At 33.6% G+C, this 13,674-nt stretch overlaps 1 protein-coding gene across 12 annotated transcripts in view; it reads left to right on the top strand.

Moving 5' to 3' along the window:
• The window catches only part of STK33 (serine/threonine kinase 33), a 264,638-nt gene that overhangs the window by 49,720 nt on the left and 201,244 nt on the right, over nt 1–13,674 (top strand). The window contains exons 2-3 of one of the 12 annotated variants that reach the window (XM_074275717.1): nt 6,131–6,261; nt 9,338–9,402. The exons of the other annotated variants lie outside the window; for them this stretch is intronic. The gene's annotated coding sequence lies outside the window, so the exon portion shown is untranslated. The remainder of the gene's footprint in view (nt 1–6,130; nt 6,262–9,337; nt 9,403–13,674) is intronic. 12 annotated transcript variants of the gene reach the window in all.

Genomic DNA, 13,674 nt, shown 5'->3' with positions numbered 1-13,674 from the left:
GTGGTGATTTTGACAGAAATGTTTGATCGTTCATTTAAAGTTCGACAGCTGAGAGCCTCTTATTTTAGTGAATTTCTGGTGTACTTGAAAATGGTTTATTTTAAAATTGTAAAAGGGATATGATTGAGAATTCTTGAAATGGAACTCAAACCCTGTGCCTTTTTAATTTCTGCCTTTGGCAGCAGCTCCATTTGCAGAAACTTAAAAAAATATTCAATTAGTGGCTTAAAAAATGACTTGAAACATTTTTCATTTACTTTGATTTTCAAAGATTTAGCTTTTTAAAAATTAAAAAAATTTCATTTTGAAAGAATGTGCCCTTCAAAATTTAAATACAATGCTTATTTTGCTCTTTTAAAACATTGCTTTGATCCTCATAGTCCAGGGTGGTTAATTCACTTTTATAAGTAATAGTGATGGGGTTTGTGATTTTGGGCACAGGAAACTTTCTGATAAGGAAATGCAGATTGGCATGATAAATACAGAAATGTTTAGAAGAATTGAATATGTTTAACCTATATTGGATTACTTGCTATCTAAGGGGGAAGGGGGAGGAGAGGGAGGGAAGGAGAAAAATATGGAACAAAAAGTTTTGCAAGAGTGAATATTGAAAACTTTGCATGTATTTTGAAAAAGAAAAAGCTATTATTAAAAAAGAAGTGGGTCTTGAATCAAGATATTTCTAGCTTTGAGGCTGGATCTCTACCACACTCTGCAAGTTATAAATAAATTAATGGTATAATTAACAAACAAACAAATGCATGTTGGCATCCCTTTGTCTTAGAACACTGAGAGATTTCTCCAGGGATATATAGCCAGTATGAGTCCTTCCATTTCTTAGGCCAGTTTTCTTCTCACTGTGTCATACTGAGCCACTTTTTAATCATGAGTCACATTTAAAATGTATAAAGTCCTTTTCTTACCACAAGATGTGGAATAATACATATAAAATGTGAAATATAAGTATTAAATATAAAAATATAAACATTTCATATTCATTTTTAAACAAATCTTCCTTTTAACAGACATAGAGAGGTGATTTGCTTAGAGTCACATGTCACATGACTCTTGATACAGAGTTTTGGACTTTAGCTCATTTTTATGATTTCAAATTCAGGGATTTTTTTTTTTTTTTTTTGCTATGCCAGATTTCCCTTCCTGAAAGTGGAAAGATTATGTTAATTTTTATTCTACAGACTTCAAATTCGGATGGCTCATATTTCTTAATATGCACGTCTACGTTGCCTTCTTTCCACATGTTTGTTCCTATATTTTTCTGCCTTCAAAAATGTTGGCCATGGAGTATTATAGTGTTCAAATCAGTTTACAGGTTAACACAGAGGCAGATTACAGATTTCCCTTGTGCGAAGATTGTATCATCTGTAGTGTTGTCAACTAGAAGCCCAAATCTTTGTATTTGTTTTTCCTTTTCAGCAAAAGACTTGAGGCCTTAGGTAAACCAAATGGACTGGGGCATGAAATTTGTTGAAAGCTGTTCCCTAGCAACGTTCTGATGCTTCCTGTAAATAAGTACTTGACATTCACCTTGTTATTTTCCTTTCTCATATCCATGGTTTCCAAGAATAATAATACCTTAGCTACACGCAAAAGGGCAGAGAAGTCTCAAATTCTCCTTTATCTCTTCAGCTCTCTTTGATAGCAAAGTGAAGATATCTTTTATTCAGTAACGAAATTTCCTTTGCCATAATTTATATATTTTATATGTGAAAATATTGAACTCTTCCATCTATATAATTGTCTCATTTTAAATGTTCAAAGTCCATAATATTGAGAAGGCGGTCTGTCTCTCTCCCTATCTTTCTTCCTCTCTATCTCATCTTCTCCTTCACCTTCTCCCTTTTCCTTACTTTCTCCCTCTCCCTTTTCTTTTCCCTTTCCATCTTCCTCTCCCTCCCTTCCTCCCCCCTCTCTGTCTCTCTCTCTCCCCCTCTTCCTCACTCCATTTCCATTTCTCTCTTCCTCTCCATTTCCCTTTTTCTCTCTTCCTCTCCCTTTCCTTCCTCTTCCTTCTCTCTCTTTCCTTTCTCCTTCTCCTCCTTCCCTTCCCTCCCTCTCTCTGTCCCTGTTCCCATCCCTCTCCTCATCCCTCTCCCCATGCCTCCCTTCCCTCCTTCTTTCCTCCTTTCCTCTCCCTCCATTTCTTTTCCCCTTCCTCCTTTTTCCCTTCTTTCTCCCTCTTTTCTTCCCTTCATCTCTCTCTCTCTCTGTTTCTCTCTCTGTCTCTCTCTTGTGTGTGTCTGTCTCTGTCTTTCTCTCTTTCATATATATATATATAATATATATATATACATATATATTATATATATATATATATGTATGTGTGTATTCTGAACCTGCATGGTTTTCCACATTTGATAAGGAGTTTTCATTTTTCATGCTATCCTGAGGCTAAATGGGAATCTAGGTATATGATACTAAGGCATTTTAAATTATATTACTACAACTTAGCCTACTAATGTCTCCCAGTATGTAAGTTATTTTTCAGAGAGTGGTGGTGAGTTGACTCTTTTAGGTCTTAACAGTTCTTTTGACTGCATTTGAATTGATTCATTGTTATTTGTAAATTGACATACAGATTCATGTGTCATTTGCTTTAACATGAGAAAATTAATAAGTTCTATGTCCAGTCTTTATTAGAAAGCTAGAATTGAATTGGAGGAGAGGTAAAGTGAATTGCATTCAAGAAGCTACACTGTGCTTTTAAGTGTTTTAGACAGCTTGTTGATTCAGGAGTTCCTTTCATTGAGTGATACTATATGGTTGAGATTCATATCTATTTCATGATCTCTGAAGAATCAAGTTTTTGTGCAAGCTAAATGTTGATGAAAATACCAGAATCCCAAGATTACTGAATTTTAGAGCTGGATAGCTCCACAGGGACCATCTATACCAACCCATACCCAAAAGGAATTTTCAGTAACATATATCTGCTCATTTAGACTCTGAAGATCTAGTGGTCTTCATGAAATATGGTGGATCTGTGGTAGGTCTAAGCAGACTATTATTTCAGTATGTTACTTATCGCATAAAAGAAACTAACAATAGCATATATGATAAATATATGATTGGAATAGGATATGGGTAAATTTCTACTAAAGCTAGAGAAAACACAGATGGAATGCCCTCCCTAAGATAGCCAATGATCCATAGGAAGGTCTTTGTGAGGGCTTCCATGAAGAATTTGTGGAAAATTAGACAGGGATCACATATAACCTGATGGAGGAATTTATTTTTTTTCAATGATTAAAAAAAAGACTAGATCTGTAGATATTCTATTATATTCAGGAACTTTACAAACATCTCTTAGTTTGGAAGGTGCTGCAAAAAGAAAGAAAATGAAATATTAGAAAAATAAAAAGCATTATTTTGAGTGTTGCTCTTGGGTGACCACTTCAGAATTTTTGACAAATTTATTAAAGATGAAAAGGATGATGATACTGCCAAAAATAATTTCTCAAGCATTGATGGAGGAAAGGATGATCTTAGACTAAATTTTTCAAAAATTTCAACAAGTGATCTTTAGTGCATCTCTCTCTCAATTTCTTTCTTTTCTCATCTCTATTTTTTTCTTCTGTACCACAGATTCAGTTGCTTATGTACTGATTCCTATATGTGGGGTTGATGTCTTTCCAAAGTTGCACTCACAATTAAGATTGAATTTCTTTTTTTTCCTTTTTTTTTTTTTAGAGGAGGTTCAATTCAATAATTTTTAATTTTTTTCAAAAAGATTTAAAAAAATTTTTTGGAAAGCAATTGAAGTTAAGCATCTTGTCCAGGATCATACAGCTAGGAAGTGTTAAGTGTCTGAGGCTGGAATTGAACTCGGCTTTTTTTTTTTTGAACCTGCCTCTAGGGCTGGTGCTCTCCATTTAGCTGTCCCTCATATCAGATTTCTTAACCCCATCCCCAGTCAAGCATTACCCAGATTATTCACAAAATCACAGGATGACAGAATTGGAAAGGCTTTAGAAGTAATCTAGTCAAATTGATTTTCCAGTGAGGAAACTGAATTTAAATGACTTATCTAGGGTCACACACATAATAAGCATTAGAGGCAGAATGCTCTATTTGCTACTCATCATGACTGGCTCCCATTTAGACCAACTCTCTCATTTTACATATGCTATTCTGAGAGAGAAAATTATTTTTTCAAAGTCACACAGCTGTTGTCAGAGCTGAGACATGACTCCAAATACAGTATCCTTTACATCTTTGTAGATGCCTTCATGATTACAGTAGTGTGGGCATTTCCTCTACTGATTTAAAAACACAATTCTTCCAACACTCCTCTTTAAATTAAAAAAAAAAAAAAAGTATTTTTTTCTTCCCTCTACCTCTCCACCTCAGCATTATGGACGGGGGAGAAAAAGAATACCTTTTCAACAACTATGTATGGTTAAGCAAAATGAATCCTTGCATTGGTCATGCCCCAAAACTTATCTCTCTCTGTACTCTGAGTCCTATCATGTCAGGAGGAGATGAAAAGCTTGTTGCATTGTGTGTACTCTGGAATCACAAATGGTTATTGTGCTGATTGGAGTTTGGAAGTCTTTAGAAGTTGTATATCTTTATAATATTGATGTTTTTCTATGAATTGTTTTCCTGGTTCTGTTCACATTTCTCTACATCAGTTCATATAGATCTTTCTCTTCCCAAGTTTCTTTGAAACCGTCCCCTTCATACTTTTAAAAATAACATAGTAATATTATATCACATTGATGTACAATAATTTGTTCAGCTATTCACCAAATGAGGGATATTCCTTAATTTCCTGCTCTATGTCAGCACAAAAAGAATTTCTGTGAATATTTTGCATATATAGATTCTTTTCATTTACTTTGATTTCTTTAGGAGATAGACCTAGTACTGATATAGCTGGATCAAGATGTAATGACTTCTGGAGCATAATTCCAGATTATTTTCCAGAATGACTCAACCAGTTAATAACACCAGCAAAAATGCATTGATGTACCTATTTGATCATAGTACCTCCAGTTTTGTCATTTTCCATTTTTGTTAACTTTGGGATATAAAGAATTGCTTTTAGAATTTAGAATTGCTTTTAAGTGGAATTTCTATAATTGTTGATGATTTTCATTTTATATAAATTTGATAGTTTTCCAAATAAAACTGTCTTTTCATATCATTCAACCATTTATCAATTGAAGAATGGCTTTTATTTTTATAAATTTAAATAAGTTCTATACTGATAAATCCCTTTCTTTCCCACTTTTTTCATTATTATTTTTGAGATTCTTGATCAATTTTGTTCCTATGTATGAGCATTGTTATTTTTTTCTGAGTCTTTAAAATATTGTTTTGGGAGTTTGATACAGTACTGAATAAGTTAATAATTTATGTAATATTATAATCTTTTATTATATTGGCTCAGCCTATGCAGGAACAATGAACATTTCTCAAATGATTTAAGAGACTTTTTATTTCTACAAAGAATTTTTTATAGCTTAGATTGATTTAGCTTCTGGGTGACACTTGGAAGATATGCTTCCAATTATTTTATAGTTTCTATAATTAGCTTAAATGGGATTTCTCTTTCTAGTTCTTCTTGCTGGATTTTGTTGGTTACATGTGGGAATGCTATTGATTTATGTGAATTTACCTTAAATCCTGCAACTTTGGTGAAGTTGTTATTCTGGTTTTTAGTTGACTTTCTACAGTCTGCTAAATGCACCATCATATATTTTCTGTGAAAAAGGAATAATTTTCTTTTCTTGTTTTCTCTTTTTGCTTATTACTTCAATTTATTTTTCTTACCCGATTGCTATAATTACCATTTCTAACATTATGTTAAATAGTAGTAGTGATAATGGGCATCTTTACTTTACACCAATTTTAATGGAAAGACCTTTTATTTTATTCCTTGTGTGTGTTTGCTTTTGGATTTATATAAATATTATTTACTACGTTAAGGAAAATTTCATTTATTCATATGGCATCTAGAGTTTTTAATAGAAATGAGAATTGAATTTTGTCAAAAACCTCCAGAATATTTTATTATAATCGTACATTTTAAAATAATTTATATAAATGACAGTTGCTAGTTAAGGTACCAGTGGCCAATATTGGCTTAATGTGTTACCCTTTCCAGATAACATCTAAAGTTCAACATCCTATTTTAACTCAAAGGAGTGAATCCTATCAGAATTTAAGGTACCTGGGCAGACATTGGAGATCAGGGAGCTTTTGGAAGATCTGTATCTTGGTCACCAACTGCAACAGGTAAACATCTTTCTTGGAGAATGACTCTAAAGATGTAATGTAGCCTGTTAATTTCAGTTGTATTGAGGTAATGCTGTCTTATAATGCAAGAACATTGAAGATCAGAACTGAAATTTCAATGTTATAGGTTTGTCAGTCATAGTCTATGCTTTGTAAAGTGATCTTTCAGCAAAGAGCAAAAGGTTGTGATCACTCAACATTCAATTAAAAATTGGACAGCATTAATCCTCCCTCTCATTTCCCCCCACATACCAAATAGTTGCCGGATAAAAGAAGTTGTCAGTAGGGCAGAAGCTGATTGGGTCACACCACAAGGAGGACAGAATAAGATGGATTCTACATGGTTACAAGTGGCCAGATGGGAAGTTGGGAACCTGATGAGAAGAGACAGTGATTTTGTTGTTTTGACAGAAATGGAAACAATGAGTGTGGATCTTTGAGTCTGCTTCTTGGTAGATTTGTATTTCTGGTGTATTGTACATTAGTAAATCAAAATTAAATGACAGCAAATGGATCTGGGGAGTTTTTGGGGACAGGTTTGAATTTCTGGAGAATCATACCACTTGTGTAGCCACTTCATCTGTTTATGTGGAAATTCAATCTAGTAGGAGAGGTATATGTCTTTTTTAGGTTCTTGGTAGAAGAAAAGCTATCTTGTAGATGTTGCTGCTCAAGAAGTACCAAATAATTCAGTGAGTCAAAGAAGAAGGGTCCTTATTTTGAGAGGCTGCTGATTAAATTCTTGGTTCTTTAATTTTATACCACCAGGGGAACCTTTCAAGGGTATATAGAATCTTTCATATGCCCACTCAATTATGCCTCATTTCGTGTGTCACAGTTGTTAAGCTTCTATACTTGGGAATAGATTAGGAGCAATCAAGGAAAATGTATGCTTTGGTTTTAGGAAGAGTAGCATGGCAGAGAGGAAGCATAATGGGATTGAGGACAGAAGACCTGATTTCAGTCCCAATTCTATCTCTTACTGTGACTGAGAGAAAGACACTTAACCTCAGCAACATACAAGGGAGCAATACTATTCACACTAAATTACTATGAGGAAAGCACTTTGCAAACCTTAAATTACATACAACTAATAATAACATTTATATGGTACTTTTTCTTTTTTTAAACAATGTGATAGGCATTGTGCTAAGTGCTTTACAAGTATTATTTCATTTGATATTAAAAATAATTACCTTAGGTTTGTGGTCTTTGCTGGATCAGCTTTTCAGTTCTTTTCTGGCTTAGGTTATGTTCTTGATAGTGGAGATTGTCTGATTAGTAATCCTCCAGACAAATAAAGCACCATTGTAGTTTAGATAAACTTTTCTACTATTGATAGCTGTGAAAAATTTCATTATTTTTAAATGAATAATTAAAATAAAATTCATTTGGAAGTGGTATCATCATATTTCCCTTCGGTTTAGTAGGAAAAACAAATTATAATCAGGGCACTTGTTATTGTGTCGTATAAACTATTTATGATGAGCTACAGAATGTTTTGTTTTGTAATTGTGTTTGTAGTTTACTTGTAGAATAAACAACTGGATAATGATAGAGTTGGTCAGTTTTTGTCATCCTCTGATGCCTTAAAGTGGTGTACAGTTGGTCTTAGGTTCTGAAAAACTGTGAACCCTACCAGTAGAATGTAGTCTTACAAGCACCAGTAAATTTGAAAGGTTAGTGGTAACTAAGGGTGGAAGTGTATGTGTGTGTGTGTGTGTGTGTGTGTGAGACCATAGTAATTCATAAAGATTGTCTAAGAGGGCAGTGGAACAGTTGCAACCCGTATCAGCAGAGGGCATGTCTACATTAATGAAGTCATGGATCCTTGAATTATTTTAATATTATGTATGTACATAATTGAGAATCTAATTGCTTGAATATAAATTTTCTCTTACTGTATATTATGCTTCTTATTTCCTTTATAGCCCAAAGGTATAACAGAGTAGCTCTGCAGCTTGCTCATTAAAGGCAGAAAATTGACTTTTTTTGTGGTGGTTTTGTTTTTTGTTTTAGACCAATTTTAGAAATATTTAGTATAAAAAGCTGAAACCTGTATTTGGAGTTATGGCTTGTTATGGCTCTGCTACTCAGTATCTGTGAGACCTCAACTCTTTATTTTCCAACCTCAGTTTCCTTTGTGAAATAAAGAGATTAGAGTAGAGACTCTACAAGACTCAGAGTTCATTCTTTGGATCTATGAATTTTTTGTGTTTCACTTAATAGAAGAGCAAGTCAATTTTTAAATTTAGTTTTCTTTTTCATTTCTTTTCTTTGTTTCTTCTTCTTCCTTCTTCTTCTTCTTCTTCTTCCTTCTTCTTCTTCTTCTTCTTCCTTCTTCTTCTTCTTCTTCTTCTTCTTCTTCTTCTTCTTCTTCTTCTTCTTCTTCTTCTTCTTCTTCTTCCTTCTTCTTCCTTCTTCTTCTTCTTCTTCTTCTTCTTCTTCTTCTTCTTCTTCTTCTTCTTCTTCTTCTTCTTCTTCTTCTTCTTCTTCTTCTTCTTCTTCTTCTTCTTCTTCTTCTTCTTCTTCTTCTTCTTCTTCTTCTTCATCTTCTTTTTTGCAAAGCAATTGGGATTAAATGACTTGCCTAGGCTCACACAGCTAATAAGTTGTGTCTGAAGCTGGATTTGAATTCAGGTCCTTCTGACTCCAGTGCTGGTGCGCTATTCACTATATCATTGGCTGCCCTGGAAGTCAATTTTTAATTATAGGACTGAGGAACAATTTGCAAAGTGTGGAATCTAAGTTTGAAGCTGGAAGGGACCTGAGAAATCATTTAATACTCCAACCTCCTTATTTTAAGGACCCAGAGAGGTTAATTAAGTGATTTGCCCAGCATCACACCATTAGGGAGTATTTGGGCTGGGATTCATACTGAGGTCTTCCCAGCACTGTATTCATTATGCCAGGTTGACTCTGCTAGGAGCTTTAGAAGTGATTCATTTATTTGAAGTTTTAAAAGTGAGCTAAAACATATGGGAATGAAAAAATATTGAGACAAGTCATTTTATATGAGTTTCTTTAAAAATAATTTTATATGTAATACGCATGACAACTTTGTTGTTTGTTGCAGAACTGTGCTGTTACACGGTATCAAACTTGAACAATGTGTTGATTTACAACAAGAAAATTGAGAAGGTAATAAAAGATTTCATCGATTAAGGTCTGTCTGCGAAGAATGATGTCAGGACTCAGATTTCTCCTCGATAGTGTCATAATTGATCTTCCCTGCTGCTGCAGGACATTTCTTAGGAATGTAGAAAAATATTCAGCAAGATTGTTTTTATAGTGTTGAATTTAGTAATTTACCAAAGATTGTAATCATTTGGCTTTATTTTCAGATAAACTTAAATTAAAAAAAAACTTCAAATAACTCTAATTTTTTATGGTTATCATGAAAAGCAATTTCTCAGTGACTTTTAACAGTGGAAAGAGCAGCATGAGAATGTGATTTTTTCTAGAATTTATCAAACCATATTGCAATATCCATTTTAGTAATATTTCTGAGTTGTGGTTTCATATTCTTAATACATTATCTTCAACTTTAGTTGAAGTTATATCAGTTGATATAGTGACTTGCAGGAAAATACACAAAGTATTATGAAGATTTTAGAACTTTATTTTTGACGGGTCCACATTTTATATTGAAAAGCCAACTGCAACTTTTAATTTCAATTTGACATGTTCAGAAGACAATAATAAGTTGGATTTAAATCTGTTTTCTTCATTAGTTTTTCAATGCTCCAATGAAAGATTACTATGGAATTGGTTCTTCTTGTCCTTAATACTGTTGTTGTTATCATAACAATGGCTGAAATTTATATGAGTTGAAAAAACATTTTCATTTACATTATTTCATTTCGTTGTCATCATCTTGTGAGGTAGATAGTTCCAAAGAAACCCAGGGTTAAAGGGATCAAGAAGCTTACTAAATTCCTTGTCCAATGACGTAAGACTGAAATGGGGATTCAGAGTCTTTGATTCCAAGACAGTGAGTCCAGGGCTCTTTTTGTATTATAACACATGGTTGCTTTCTTACGAGGTAGCCATAATTATTTGATTGTAATGTGGAATGCTGGCAGGTAGAGGAACCCTTCTATTGCATTAGCTTCATAGACTGTTAGAGTTGGAAAGGAATTTAAAGACTGTAAGAAGTAATTGAGAATCCTTTTCAAAAGATGGGGAAGAATGACCTCATTGACTTCTCAGGGAACATACATTTCAATTAAGAACTATTCAGTGACTGCCTTCTATGAACCTTGTGGGAATTACCAAAAAGTGTAATAAAAATTCATATTTCTAAACTACTGTAGGGTTTACAAAGCATTTTCCTTACAAAGTTTGATGGTGGAGATCAATGCAATTATTATTAGCACAATTTTATAGATAAGGAAACAGTGATTCAAGTGTCATAGATGGTCCCTCCCACCCCCAGATAGTGGCTGAGATCTCTAGATTTTCTCTTGAGTGTTTTTTCTTCTCCAACCACACAATTCCCACTGTAGTTTGAGCTCTCATTACCTCTTTCCTAGATTATATCAATAGTCTCCTAATTGGTTTTCCTGCCTCTCCTCATTCCAAGCTATTTTTCACACAAAGTGATTTTCTTACAGGATAGATCTGACCATATCATCCGCCTTCTCCCTCCTCCCCCCACTTCAGTAAATCCATTGGCTCCCTTTTATAATTTCTTAGAATTGAGTATAAGGCCCTTGGACTGTTTGGCATTTAAAGCTCTTCATACCATTGAAACTTTCTACTTTTCTAGGCTTCTTAGACTTCATTCTCATTCCAGCTATAATCTGTTCATAATGGTCTACTTGCTGCTCCTTGTACATGACAACCTCATTTTTCCCATCACTGCACCTTTGCACTGAGTGTCCTGCATGCTTAGAATGCTTTCCCCCTTCACCTCTGCCTTTTAGGATCCTTGGCTTCCTTCAGGATTGAGTTTAGATGCCACGTTCTACAGGAGTCTTTCCCATTTTTTTGCTAATAAAACCTCTCTCTCAGGTTATCTTCTATTACCTCTGAATGTATCTTGGATGTGACACTTATTTACATGTTTTCTCTACCATTAGTATGTAAGCTGAATCCTAGACCAGGGACTATTTTCGCTTAGTACAGTGCCTGGCACATAATAATTTTAATGTGTATTTATTGGTTATAATGCTTATCAAAATGTTTATTTCTTAACATTAATTTAAAAATTGTAATTGACATGTATTTTAAACATTTTTCTTGTTATTTTCTGGTAATGTGATCCAAATTATTATTTTTATTTTTATATATTTTTAAATTTTATTGAATGAAGCTTTTAATTTGCAAAACATATTCATGGATAATTTTTCAACATTGACCCTTGCAAAACTTTTTGTTCCAAATTTTTCCCTCTATCCTCCCAACCCCTCCCCTACATGGCAGGTAGTCTAATACATGTTAAATATGTTAAAATATATGTTAAATCCAATATATGTATATATATATATATACACACATATTTATACAGTTATCTTTTGCACAAGAAAAATCGTATCAAGAAGGAAACAAAAAACCTGAGAAAAAAAACAAAATGCAAGCAGACATTCAACAGAAAGAGTGAAAATGCTATGTTGTGGTCCACATTCGGTTCCCACAGGCTTCTCTCTGGGTGTTGATGGCTTGGAATGGTTTGAATCATCTCATTGTTGAAGAGAGCCGCTTCCATAGAATTGATCATCTGTAATCTATAGTTTTGTTGTTACCGGGTATAATGATGTGATCCAAATTATAAACCTATGAATACTTAAATAACTCAAATGGTGTCTCCATCCTGAAGCCTCCCTTGCTTCTCCTAGCACTAATATCCACACATTTTGTTATTGATTAATACTCTGTAAAATGTATAACACAATGACATGTAGCATTGTGGTTTATCAGGCCTTGACCTCTGACCCAATAGATCCAGGCACATATTGATTGAATAGATCTCTCATTAATAATCTTTATTACTCTCTCACCATCCCATCCTAACTGACCCAACTGGGAACAACAAGAAAAACTCACTAGAACCTATGCTTAGTTAAAACAAATTTCCACATTGACCATATCCAAAAATACCTAATTATGCACTCAGAATACTTCAGCTTTCTGTCAGGAGATGGGTAGCATATTTTATCATTTATCCTCTGGAATTATGGTTGATAATTATATTGCTAAGAGCTCCTAATTCTTTCAAAGTCATTTACCTTTGCCACATTGTCATTGTACAAATTGCTTTCCTGTTTCTCTTCACTTTACTCTGTATCATGCCATGCAAATCCTTCTGGTTTTCTCTGAGATTCTCTACTTCATAATTCCATCACATTCCCAATTCATGTATCCCTCTTAATATTTCCATTCTTTGCTACCTCAAAAAAGCAATAAATATTTTTGTACATCCCTAGATTTCATTTTGCTTAATCCTTTCCTTAAGATAGCTTCTCTCTAATTTCTCCTCCCCTATTCTCTTTCTTTCTTATTTCTGTATCAATTCTGTGTGTGTTTATATGTGTATATATATATTTTTAACTTTGAACAACTTAGATGAGAAGTTGAAGTGTCAATTGCACCTTCTACCCCTTCCTTCTTAGTTGTATATATATCTACTTGTGTACGCTGATTATGTGAATTAATTTTCCTCAGCCTTTCAATTCCCTTGCTCCTAGTCTCCTATTCCTCCAGCATGTCACCCAAATGTATCCCTCTTCCATTCTCTTTCCATTCTTAAGATCATCAAAACTTACAAAACCACTTGTAGGCCTTGTCTAATTAGATTCCTACTATGATCCTTGATGATATAACAGTTTAGTGGGAATACCTGCATCATCTCCCCATATTAGAATGTAAATAATTTATCCCTATTCAATCCTTTATTAGTGTTTATTCTTGTTTTCCCTTTTATGTTTCTCTTTATTCCTGTGTTTGTACTTTAAAGTTTCTATGCATTTGTGGTCTTTTTTTTTTTTTTTTTAAATCAGGAATGCTTGTCTTCTATTTCATTAAAGATTCATTCTTTTTTTTTCCTCCCCTCCACCTCCATAGTATTGTACTCAGTTTTGTTGAATAATTAATTCTTGCTTGTAAGCCTATATCCTTTGACTTTTTCAAATATTGTTTTCCAAGTTCTCTATTTCTTTATAGTGATGGCTTCAAAGTCATGTATGATTCTGATTTTTGTCCTCTTGGTTTTGGTTGCTTGAAGTAAATTTTCTTTGACTAGGAAGCTCTGGATTTTGACTATGATATTTCCAGAAGTTTTTTTTTTTTTTTTTTTTTCCTTTTGGCATTTCTTTCAGGAGGTGAGTAATTGTTTCTATTTGCACTTTGCTTTCTGATTCGATGAGTTCTAGGCAGTTTTCTTTTGTTGTTTAAAAAAAAAAAAATTGTAGC

This window comes from Sminthopsis crassicaudata, chromosome 6, assembly GCF_048593235.1.
Source record: "Sminthopsis crassicaudata isolate SCR6 chromosome 6, ASM4859323v1, whole genome shotgun sequence".
Lineage (NCBI taxonomy): Eukaryota > Metazoa > Chordata > Mammalia > Dasyuromorphia > Dasyuridae > Sminthopsis > Sminthopsis crassicaudata.
Note: the sequence above shows the minus strand (reverse complement) of the source record. Positions and strands in the feature narration are given on the sequence as shown.